This window comes from Tachysurus fulvidraco, chromosome 20 (assembly GCF_022655615.1).
Source record: "Tachysurus fulvidraco isolate hzauxx_2018 chromosome 20, HZAU_PFXX_2.0, whole genome shotgun sequence".
Classification (NCBI taxonomy): Eukaryota; Metazoa; Chordata; class Actinopteri; order Siluriformes; family Bagridae; genus Tachysurus; species Tachysurus fulvidraco.
In genome coordinates, this window is record NC_062537.1 from 922,173 (window position 1) to 932,172 (window position 10,000).

Here is a 10,000-nt window from a genome sequence, read left to right on the forward strand (position 1 = left end):
AGCAACATCCAGGCAACAAAAACACACACACACACACACGTACGTACGTAGTAGCAGCATTTTGGGATGTATTATTTAACTTTAAGAAAATCTATTAAGCTTTAGTAGAGTCAAATAATCCTCACAAGTCGTCACTCGACTCAGACTACTAACCTAGCTACAGTTTTCAATGCACTTAAAGTATTTCAGACAGAACGATCGTGTGGAAAATAAGGTAAGTCGTTGCTAAGCCTCCGACTGTCAGGGTCGGCGACATGTGATGAGAAACAGACTCAGTTATGATACGGATCTTTGCTGGATCCGTATTAGCGTCAACGAAACGTGTGGCTCAGACGCTCAGAACTTCTAAAGACTGGTTCGTACGTGCATTTAACAGGAGTGTGTCCTACAGGGGGCGCCGTAGCAGGAACCACACCACAGTTAGAAGATAGCTTGGACGTAACGGGGCATTATATATACAGAGAGAGGGAATTCTCACTGAAATCATTGCTGGTGTTTTAACTCGTTTGTCAGATCCACAATTCCTCCAATCACAGACTGACTGATGCTTTAATTTGTAAACTATTATTATTATTGTTGTTGTTGTTGTTGTTGTTGTTGTTGTTGTTGTTACCACATCTGAGGTAAATGTTGACATTCTGAATATTTCTCTCACATTTCCGGTGTCTGTGTGTCTTCTCCATGTCTGTATAAAACACACAGCTGCAGCCAATAGCTAGCTTCTCTTTGGCGTCTGTCACCCTGTTGCTAGGCAACAACGTTCACACAACTTTATCCACTTCACTGTATTGTGTTCACCTTCGCACATTAAAATTAAAAATTCTACTAAAATCTATTAGTGATAATTTAGATATATAGTTGATTTAATTCCAATGTGTGTGTGTGTGTGTGTGTGTGTGTGTGTGTGTGTGAGAGAGAGAGAGAGTGTGTGTGTACTATTCTTTAATACATATTGTGAAATTAATGTACTGAATTATATATCATTTATCAATTTAATTCACACACACACACACACACACACTCACACACACACACACACACACACACACACACACACACACACACACACACACACACACACACACACACACACACACACACACACACACACACAGGAGTTAAATCAACAACTGTGAGGGCTGGGATCATGATAAGCGGATGTAATAAGCTCACTTCCTGCATTCACTATAACAGTGCTATCATATTACACACTTACACACACACACACACACACACACACACACACACACACACACACACACACACACACAGCTTCTTTGTATTGTTATATTGTTGCATGTGATGAATACACACAGGGAGAAAACCTGCACACACACACACACACACACACACACACACACACACACACACACACACACACACACATACATACATACACACAAACAAACACACACACACACACACACACACACACACACACACACACACACACACACACACAGCTTCTTTGAATTGTTATATTGTTGCATGTGCTGAATACACACAGGGAGAAAACCTGCACACACACACACACACACACACACACACACACACACACACACACACACACACACACACACACACACAATCGCTTCCGGACGCCTGCAGATAACGGCAGTCCCTTTAAACATCCGACACACACACACACACACACACACACACACACACACACACACACACACACACACACACACGGGCAGCACTTACTCTGACAGACAGAAGGTGTCACACAGATGACTGCAGTTCCTTCATTCTTTCTTTCTTTCCTTTCTTCCTGCACACTAGTCCCCCTCTCCCCCTCCCCTCACTCTCTCTTTCTGTCTCACTCACTTGCTGTCTGTCTCTCACACGCACTCACACACACTGTCTCTCGCTTCCACCCTGTTTGTTCCCCCTCCAGCAGACAGACAAAGAAAGGAAGGGGATGGCTGGGAAAGAGAAAGCAAAAAAAAAAACCCTACGACAGAGAGAAAGAGAGAGAGGCTGTGGGGAAGAAGGAATCTCCGCCCCTTTTCAACAGCCAATCAGCTTGCAGCTCTTTTGGCTCCTCCTTCTCTGTCACCTCTCTTTCTGTCTCTCTCTCTCTCTCTCTCTCTCTCTCTCTCTGTCTTTTTTCTGTATCTGTCTATTAGTCTGTCTCTTTCTGCATATGTCTCCAGCTCTGTTGCTTTCTCTCTGACTAACCCTTGCTGTCTCTCTATCACTCTATCTTCTTCTCTCTCCTTTCTTTTCCTCTCCATAATTCTGTTTCTATATTTCTTTGTCTTTCTGCCTGTTTCTCTCTTTCTATCTCTATATGCATTTTCAGAACCCCCCTCCCTCTCTCTCTCTCTCTCTCTCTCTCTCTCTCTCTCTCTCTCTCTCTCTCTCTCTCTCTCTCTCTCTCTCTCTCTCTTTCACACCTTTAGTGTACAGTATGTGTTTCCTAGGAAACCAGCAATACACTCCACTCTCCTCACACTCGATCGGTCTGGCAGGATAACTTTACCTGACACACACACACACACACACACACACACACACACACACACACACACACACACACACACACACACACACACACACTTCAGGTATGCAAAGCAAAAATGTATACAGATTCACACACACACACACACATGCATGCACACACGCACACGCACCCTAACATTTCTGCTCACTGAAGCTCTGCAGCAGGAGGAGACACTGCAGCACTGTACATGTGATGGATGAAGTTTTAAGTTCACTCCGTCAGCACACACACACACACACACACACGCACACACACACACGAGCACATATGCTCTCTCCACAGACATAAATCATTGAATTCTCCAGTCACACTGTAATATGGTGTGTGTGTGTGTGTGTGTGTGTGTGTGTGTGTGTGTGTGTGTGTGTGTGTGTGTGTGTGTTTGAACACTTATCCATGCAGAATTTGGTGGCGCCATATGACACTTTATAAACAGAACTCAATCACTGCTCACTGATACACACTAAGTTGCCAGTTTAAAAGTCTAATCCCACTCCTCCCCCAAACAAGTGGGCGTGGCATCAAAGCCTCAGAAGCTTTTGTACAATTTTCCGCCCACAAGCTTCAGAATACTGAGGCACGTTTCATGCATCTGTGTGTGGAGTCTCTGACCGACCTTTGACCTGTTCTTGGTATCAGACGTCTGTGTTAAAGCTCATTATGCTGATGGAGAGTGATTATTAACAGCCCGAGCTTTAATGGGAGTTCATTTTTGCCCACCCGCAGTGTGTAGTAACACAACTCAGTCCTGTTGGTAACACAGTGTGTAGTAACACAACTCAGTGCTGTTAGTAACACAGTGTGTAGTAACACAACTCAGTGCTGTTAGTAACACAGTGTGTAGTAACACAACTCAGTCCTGTTGGTAACACAGTGTGTAGTAACACAACTCAGTCCTGTTAGTAACACGGTGTGTAGTAACACAACTCAGTGCTGTTAGTAACACGGTGTGTAGTAACACAACTCAGTCCTGTTAGTAACACGGTGTGTAGTAACACAACTCAGTGCTGTTAGTAACACGGTGTGTAGTAACACAACTCAGTGCTGTTAGTAACACGGTGTGTAGTAACACAACTCAGTCCTGTTAGTAACACAGTGTGTAGTAACACAACTCAGTGCTGTTAGTAACACAGTGTGTAGTAACACAACTCAGTGCTGTTAGTAACACAGTGTGTAGTAACACAACTCAGTCCTGTTAGTAACACAGTGTGTAGTAACACAACTCAGTCCTGTTGGTAACACAGTGTGTAGTAACACAACTCAGTCCTGTTAGTAACACAGTGTGTAGTAACACAACTCAGTGCTGTTAGTAACACGGTGTGTAGTAACACAACTCAGTGCTGTTAGTAACACGGTGTGTAGTAACACAACTCAGTGCTGTTAGTAACACAGTGTGTAGTAACACAACTCAGTCCTGTTAGTAACACGGTGTGTAGTAACACAACTCAGTGCTGTTGGTAACACAGTGTGTAGTAACACAACTCAGTGCTGTTAGTAACACGGTGTGTAGTAACACAAATCAGTGCTGTTAGTAACACAGTGTGTAGTAACACAACTCAGTGCTGTTGGTAACACAGTGTGTAGTAACACAACTCAGTGCTGTTAGTAACACAGTGTGTAGTAACACAACTCAGTGCTGTTAGTAACACGGTGTGTAGTAACACAACTCAGTGCTGTTGGTAACACAGTGTGTAGTAACACAAATCAGTGCTGTTAGTAACACAGTGTGTAGTAACACAACTCAGTGCTGTTAGTAACACAGTGTGTAGTAACACAACTCAGTGCTGTTAGTAACACAGTGTGTAGTAACACAACTCAGTGCTGTTGGTAACACAGTGTGTAGTAACACAAATCAGTGCTGTTGGTAACACAGTGTGTAGTAACACAACTCAGTCCTGTTACTCATCAAACCTGCTCAACTTGTCACTGTGGGTGAACCGAGAGAGGCAGGAGGCCAGGTGTCAGGAGATCTTTTCAGAGGTTGTAGTGTGCTCTCAAATCATCAACACCAATGCAGTATGTCACAGTGTGTGTGTGTCGGTGTGTGTGTGTGTGTGTGTGTGTGTCGGTGTCGGTGTGTGTGTCGGTGTGTGTATTTCACGTCTAGTTTAAATAAAGATTTGAAATAATTTAATTAAGTTGAGTAAATTGTGATATGAAAGATCAACCAGCATCTGAACTCTATTACAGAACTCTCATAAAGGGAGTGGCCTAATATTCTAATGAGCACACCGCATTCACAGCCCTGTGTCTGAGACTCCGCCCACAACACTACAGTACAGTAGCTACGCTCGCTAGGTCAATTTTCACTAGCCCATTGATCACCCAAATTAAGGCTTAAACATTACCTTTAACGTGGGTCTACAACATCAACATCAACACAACTACGTTACATCAGTTACAACACAATAACACAACAACATTACAACACAATAACACAACAACATACTACATACTAACAATGTTACAGTGCAACAACATTAATGTTAAATGCTAAAAACATTGCAAGGTACACTTTAACAAAGTCATACAACACATCTTAATAAGACAATAACACAACCATTTTAGACAACACAACAATCCTAACAATGTTGGAACACAAATAACATTTAAAAAAAAAAAGCAATATTCCGTACTAACATTGTTAGAACAGTCAACACAACGATGTTACACACGTTAAAATGGAACAATCTAACACAACAATGTTACAACAGCACAGCAACTTGTTTCATTCCACAACATCATACACTGTTTCATTCCACAACATCATACACTGTTTCATTACACAACATCATACACTGTTTCATTACACAACATCATACACTGTTTCATTACACAACATCATACACTGTTTCATTACACAACATCATACACTGTTTCATTCCACAACATCATACACTGTTTCATTCCACAACATCATACACTGTTTCATTCCATAACAGTCCCACAACGTAACGTTACAGCAGACAACAAAACAAAAACCTGACAAAGCAACTAATCCCCACAACACAAGTGAGAAGAAGACGGTGAGTAATATTATGGAACAGCGAGGGTGTGTGTGATTGGTCCAGACTCTGGATCGTTAATTACACTCCTGAAGGCACATGTCCAAATGTTTCATCCTGTAGTGATGCATCATGGGATATCAAGGTCTGGATTCTGATTGATGGATTTGCAGTGAAACCGTGTGTGTGTGTGTGTGTGTGTGTGTGTGTGTGTGTGTGTGTGTGTGTGTGTGGGTTAAAGAGCTTTTGCACAACGACGTGTTAGTGGCTTGTAGCTCAGCATGGTGATTAACCAGTGAATGTAGGTCAGTGTGTAGCTAGCAGCTTAATGCACACATTCACACACTCTGGAACACAATGTAAAAGCCTGTACTAGACAAGGACACACACACACACACACACACACACACACACACACACACACACACACACACACACACACACAGATAAAGGAAATGTAAAACACATGAAAAGCAAATAATATCACCAAGTGTTAAGTTGCAGATGTGTGTTTCATGCACAGTTCTGTCAAATAATATAGATGTCAGCTGCATTGTAATGCAACACACACACACACACACACACACACACACACACACACACACACACACACAGAGCACACACAGACTTACACACACACACACACACAAAGATAATTTACAATGAATTTATGCTTGTGAATGCATGAGAGCCCACACAGACATACACACACACATACATACACACACACACACACACACACACACACACACACACACACACACACACACACACACACACACACACACACACACTCATGCTGGAGGTGTCTTCATATTACAGATCCACAGAAATAGACATCAGCAGTTCCCCACCTCCTCGTTCTCTCTCTCTCTCTCTCTTTTTTTTTTTTAAAATACCTCGTAGTCCTTTCCTCTTCTCCTCTTCCGTTCCACTGATCCTTTGCTCCCTGAACCTGGACCTGTCTACTCTTCCTCTCCTCCACCTCTTCCTCTTCCTCCCTCCTTCTTAGCTTGTCTCTTCTTGGTGATGCTCAGACGTTTGCAGCAGAGCCATGCACGTGCACACGGCTCACCTGTCAGTCAAAACCCTGCAGCCAATCCCCTGAGCGCTGCTCTCTGCCACTCAGAGCGGCACATCCAATCAGGATCGAGTGGGCGTGTACTTCAGTGTGTATGTGTATGTGAGTGTGTATGCAGTGTGTGTATGTGTTTTGGAACAAGGCCAACAGACTGCAAGCTATTTTTAGTCCTCCACAGTTGACTCCATTTTCTAGCTGACAGAAACAGTGGTGTCTTTGGAAACTGGTGTCTACTTTAACACTCCAAAAGTGTGTGTGTGTGTGTGTGTGTGTGTGTGTGTGTAAACTAGAATGATTATGTTCACAATGTTCACAATGTTCACACCAGTCGTGTCTTTTCCACAGGCTTCACTTCACACCACCACATGCGGCTCGGTTTAGAGGCTAAACAAAGTGAAAGGAAACTTGCTGACTCAGGCTGTAATTTAAAGTGTAACACCTTTAATGTGTGAGGCAGCTGATACTGAGGAGTAACACAAAGCATAAACACTGTGATGTGTTTGTCATTACATCGACACTGTGAGGTGTTTGTCACGGTGATGTGTTTGTCATTACTGTCAGCGATGCGGGGATGAAAAACAGACCCAAATGCAGGATAGCTAAAATAAACTGGATTTATTAACTAAAAACACAAAACAGGGACAAAGACACGACAAGAGACGAGACCAAAGACGACTAGGATTCCGGCTAAACCCGGCACGGCTAAATAGACATGACGATTAAGCACATAAGGAACGGGTGTGCAGAGGCGGGGAGGAAGAGACAAGTGCGGGGCAGACTCGTGAACACCGAAATAAACAACCCCACATGGTCAAAGTCTATCCTGGATCCTGACAATTACATCAACACTACGTTGCGTTTGTCATTACATCAACACTGTGATGCGTTTGTCATTACATCAACACTGTGAGGTGTTTGTCATTACATCAACACTGTGAGGTGTGTCATTACATCAACACTGTGAGGTGTTTGTCATTACATCAACACTGTGAGGTGTGTCATTACATCAACACTGTGATGCGTTTGTCATTACATCAACACTGTGAGGTGTTTGTCATTACATCAACACTGTGAGGTCTTTGTCATTACATCAACACTGTGAGGTCTTTGTCATTACATCAACACTGTGAGGTCTTTGTCATTACGTCAACACTGTGTTGCGTTTGTCATTACATCAACACTGTGAGGTCTTTGTCATTACATCAACATTGTGAGGTGTTTGTCATTACATCAACATTGTGAGGTGTTTGTCACTGAGAGTTGTTTGTCCCTCAGACCTTCTCAGAGCTTTACCTCACCTGTCTCACCTGTACAACACAACAAAAGGGGCGGGGCTTATGGATGATAAACGCTAAACTCCATCAACTGTACACTAAAATAAAACATGATCTGTCAGCAAACACTGCAGGATCTTTCTCAGAAATGTGAAGCTTAGCATTCAACTGAAACCAAACTCACGTGTTAAACTACTGTGTGTTCCACTGTCTGCCACTAGGGGCCACCACTGTGCGAAGAATTTCTCGAAAAATTACAGCGCAAAAACACCACAATGCTGCAGGCGCTGTCTGAGTCTGAGTCCGAGTCTGAGTCCGAGTCTGAGTCCGAGTTCGTTCAGTTGAATCAGGTTTCTCAGTCAAAGAATTAAGTTGCTCAGTAAAAAAATTTTCCAATCAAAACTCACACTAATTTTACAGTCAAAATAAAGTTTAATTTCCGCTTTTTCATTCAAATCAGGATCAGATCAGCAGAATCCGAGTAAATCAGATGAATATGATTCTATACAAATCAGTCTCGAGTCACTTTCTCTGTTGAATCAAAACGATTTTCTTACCTGTTAGCTACATTAGCATCACAAACCTCACACACAAAACATGCAAATGACATTGTGGGGGTTTCAGATTGATGCTGAACTGTAAGTTATACACTGTTAGGAGATTTGAGATGCATCAGTAACTTTACATTATGTATGTGTGTGATTTTCAGATAAACACACACAAACACACACACACACACACACACACACACACACACACACACACACACACACACACACACACACACAGTGTGAAGGGTCCTTTTATTTATCATAATCAGAAACATGACCTCGTCTCCGCCACTGTTTCATCATCCGTCTAGAACCACAGCAGGAAGATCACACTCAGACAGTGGATACCTCATTGTGTGTGAGTGAGTGTGTGTGTGTGTGAGAGAGAGAGATTCCAGGCTGCACACTGCCCATAGCAACTGCACCAGTGCTGCCCTTCCCCTATTGGACGAGCCTGATATGTCTATGACAGGATTTCAGCCAATCAGGGCACTTGGAATGCTAAGCTGGGGGGGTTCTATGATCACCATGGTAACAGGACGACACACTCAAGTCAGTCAAACATGGAGTCTGCACACACACACACACACACTCTCTCTCTCTCTCTCTCTCTCTCTCTCTCACACACACACACACACACACACACACACAAAGAGCTGCAACAAACTAAAAGATAAATGTGTGTTTTCGTGTGTGTCAGCGATATAAAAATACAGTATACAAAGTGTGTTTATGAGATTGTGTTTGTAAAACACACAATTGCTTTGTATTTGTGTGTGTGTCTGCAGTAAACAAAACAAATGTGTTTCAGATTGTGTCTGTAAAATACATAAACGTGTGTGTTTGTGTGTGTGTGTGTGTGTGTGTCAGCAGCACAAACATGCAGTGTGTTTATCAGATTGTGTTGCTCTGTAATATGAACAAATAGTGTGTGTGTGTGTGTGTGTGTGTGTGTGTGTGTGTGTGTGTGTGTATGTGTGTGTTCTGTTTTAGAAGAGTGACTGTCTGTGATGAACTGTAGACACTAAATTTGTTCCTGTGTGTGTGTGTGTGTGTGTGTGTGTGTGTGTGTGTGTGTGTGTGTGTGTGTGTGTGTGTGTGTTCATTAGTTCTTAGAACATTTAATTTATTGAGATATTTTATTAATTTATTTTATTTTCTTTCAACAGATATTTGCTCAAAAAGCAAAACTCTGCCACTAAAATAAAAGATTTAAACTTAGTCTTTTATTATACTGATATTTGTTCCCACTTCCCCTGAGTGTGTTTAATTCAAACCTGAGTGTAATCACATGACTGATTCACGCTAATCCCCGCCCCTCATTAGTGTTGATTGGGTCAGTTGGCTGTCTATCATTACCAGGCTTCCTGCAAGGTGTTTATCAGTAACACACTGCCATCTAGTGGTCAAACACAAATACTGTCGAGTGCGAACGTGTTTTCTGCACGAGCGTGATGACGTCAGCAGAACGTAAGCTTTTTTTTAATCGTATAAACTGACATGGAGAACACACGATATCACACGTGACAGCCCACATTTATTTTTCTAATCAGTTTCTTGTCCAGTGTCGATCCTACTAG

The 10,000-nt window shown here is 42.5% G+C and overlaps 1 protein-coding gene across 2 annotated transcripts in view; it reads right to left on the reverse strand.

Annotated features, from left to right (window-relative positions):
• Nucleotides 1-6,547, reverse strand: part of kdm6bb (lysine (K)-specific demethylase 6B, b) — a 21,032-nt gene extending 14,485 nt beyond the window's left edge. The window contains exon 1 of one of the 2 annotated variants that reach the window (XM_047804896.1): nt 6,414-6,547. The gene's annotated coding sequence lies outside the window, so the exon portion shown is untranslated. Of the gene's footprint in view, nt 1-1,707; nt 1,941-6,413 lie in introns of those variants that run through there. The other variant, XM_027158548.2, reaches the window with a different exon arrangement.
• Between the last annotated feature and the right edge of the window lie 3,453 nt (nt 6,548-10,000).